The sequence below is a fragment of the Rana temporaria genome, chromosome 4 (assembly GCF_905171775.1).
Source record: "Rana temporaria chromosome 4, aRanTem1.1, whole genome shotgun sequence".
Taxonomy (NCBI): domain Eukaryota; kingdom Metazoa; phylum Chordata; class Amphibia; order Anura; family Ranidae; genus Rana; species Rana temporaria.
The window spans coordinates 54,468,284-54,471,261 of record NC_053492.1 but is presented as its reverse complement, the minus strand read 5'-3'; the positions used below and the strand labels follow the sequence as shown (position 1 = coordinate 54,471,261).

The window sequence follows — 2,978 nt, the reverse complement described above, 5'->3', positions numbered from 1 at the left end:
GTCCACTTAGAGGACCTGGTAAGGGAACTGAGGCTGCATCTGTACCACAGCTCTCCACCACTACATCCTGATCAGTTGTTGTACCTGTGTCCATTCCATCTTCTCCAGTTTGACCCACACCTTGCTCAGTGTCCACGATAGGAGGGGCAGTACCACCAACAACCACTCCTTCTGCCGAAGTGGCTCTGTCGGCTTCCTGCTCCACTCTCGCTTCATCCACATCCTTTCTAGGTTCAGAACTCACATTTTTTGGTATTTCAGGCTTGCCAACAGGACCCACAATGTCACTAGATCCTGAACTAGCTCCCCCTTTTCCCTGCGATGTTGTAGCTTGCTCCTTTTGGCCACCCGCCTTATCTCTGTCATTCATCATGTCCGAAAATGCATAAGCCTTTTTAACATTTACGTATGTCTCACATTGGCGCGCTAAGTGACCTGACTTTTGGCAAATGTCACACACCCTAGATGCCCGACATTGTGCTGCTTGATGCTCTCCTCCACAAAATCTGCATCTCATCCCGAGTTTACATTCGGCCTTAGTGTGGCCATACTTTAAACAGTTCCTACAGTACATGGGTTGACCAGAGTAGAATAGGAACCCTCTTTCTCCTCCTACTGTGAAAACAGCCGGAGGTCTCTTTACACCTCCAATGCAGCTGGGATCATCTTTAAGACGTCCTACAAACCGGTATTTACCAGACCAAATCCCATACTTATTTTTCACTTTTTCTCTTCCTCTTAGTTCATCACAATATGTGAGTAAAAAGGCTCTTACCAAAGAGATGTCCGCAAATGGATTATAAAGATGTACCGTTATTACTTTCTCTTCTTTCTGAAACATTGGAAACGACTTAAACTTCTTCACCACTTTATCTTCACTTCTTGCTCTCAATCCTTCGTACACATTCCAGCAAACCTCAGAGGAAGTGAAAGTAACATCATAAATGCCTTGAGAAGGGAAATCCTGAAGACACAATATCTCGCTATCTCGCTCACCTCTATATTAAGAGTCTCCTTCAACAGATCCACGACAACCTCATGAAGAGTCACTTCAGCTCCATCTTTTACTCTCAAACGAACTGTATCCCGTAGCCCGTAGTTGGCCATTCTGCCCACGGCAGGAAGACGATTTCTCCGATCCCGGAGCCCGGAGGAACCGGACTCCGAATATGCAAAATAGGAACGCCCTTAAAGTTCAGATCCGAATCCGCATTCAAATCCAGCCGATCTCCACTCGTACACACTAGACAGCGACCTACCCAATAGCAGCAAAAAATGCAACCCTAGGGAAGCATCTTAAGGCCGAGTAGGTCTGGTGCCAGATGTTACCTAATGGCTCAGACACAAGATCTTCGCCAAAAGGCCGAGAAGCGATAACCCAATTATTCTCTGTTCCGAGCGAGCGGCTTTCTGGCCCCACCGGAGGGCTCGCTGAGAGTTGCCCGTTTGCCTGTACCCGGCAAGCGCCCTTCCCCCCAGTCTAGGCTGTCCGGAGGTGTGAATCCTCAGCCAGACGGGTGTCGCTGGTCTACAGGCCTGACCCCCTGTCTACTGGACAATCCACCCTTTCCTGACACCTGGCCAACACTGCTGGAGCCCAGTCATGACCTTCAGTCATCCCAAAATAAGAATTGCACACATTCAGGTGCTTCTCGTTGCTCCTCGTGCACGTTCAACGAGGAAAATCATTTGCATGGGCCGGCCTCCTAGTTAGCATAACGTGGACTTAGTTAACATAACGTGGAAGAAAATCGAGGGCCACTAGAGGGAGTCAAAGACTAAGGGATCCTCCGGATAAAAATAAAAAACCCTTGGCACAGCTGACTTTTCTAGCTAGCTGCTGCATGCAGCAAGGCACACAGCAATGGAGCAAATTCAGCCCCCTTGTTTGTCAGCAGAGTAGTCACTGCTTATCGAAGGCTTCATTTTGGGCCTTAGGAAACAGAGAGCGAGGAGTAGAACACTAGCTGACTTGTCGAAAATTGGATGCCCTGACTACATCTAGGTCTTGCTGTATAGGTAACTTGATAAAGTAGTGGCATTTGGCAAGAAAGTGACAAGAAGCAATAAAGACAAAGACACAAGGGTTAAATGCCAGTTTATTATAGCACGGAACCGAGTTTAAGCAAGAAACATTGTCAGCAAGCAACAAGAACACACAAGACAAACAAGTTGGATGATGTTCCAGTTAAATCTATTTTTTGACACTGCGTAAGAGAGGGGTGCACCGGTCCTGGAGGTACTGCAATACCAGGTCGATGCGTGGAGTGGACAGAGCAAGCTCTTCTTCCATCTCCCTGTTCTAAAAATCCATTTAATATATGGTCCCCAGATAGGGGACGTATCAGATATTAAACTGATAAGAACAGATTTTTTTTTTTTTTTTTTTCCATCAGACTGAATCACTTCCTCAGCATAACTCTCCCGACACCTTCACTGACAGTGTTCACTTCATCATCTGGGCATAAAGTTTAACAAGAAAAACATATATATATATATATATAAAACATTTTTTACAAACCCCCCCCTTCCCTCCATCTTTTGAAATTCCACACCTCATTAGCCTCCTCCTCCCCTAATCTCCTCCTTTCCAACACCAGCACATAATACAGCTTTGCCACACACCACTCTACACATTCTTCTTCAGTCAGCACCAACTTATTTTTTCTTAATGCACACCTCGCCTCCCACAACACTTCTTTAAAAATAGCCGAAAAAATACATATTTTCCGTCGTGCCTCTCTCCCACCACCAGCCAAACCGTACACACCTGAAACAAAGGTCACATTTTGCACATTAATTACTCTATTTAAGAAGCCTTCCATCCTCCTCCATACTTCTTTCACAAAAGTACATTCCCAAAAGACATGCCTAACATTCTCTCTCCCTCCGCAATCTCTTCTAGGACAGACCTCACTCCGCACAAGATCTCTGGCTTTCAGGAACTCACAGGTAAGCAAACAGTTATGCAAGTCCAT

The 2,978-nt window shown here is 45.9% G+C and overlaps 1 non-coding gene across 1 annotated transcript; it reads right to left on the bottom strand.

Annotated features, from left to right (window-relative positions):
- Window positions 1-2,217: 2,217 nt before the first annotated feature.
- LOC120938620 lies at window positions 2,218-2,403 on the bottom strand. Its single transcript, XR_005749176.1, has one exon. It is a non-coding gene; the product is annotated as a U2 spliceosomal RNA (small nuclear RNA).
- Between the last annotated feature and the right edge of the window lie 575 nt (window positions 2,404-2,978).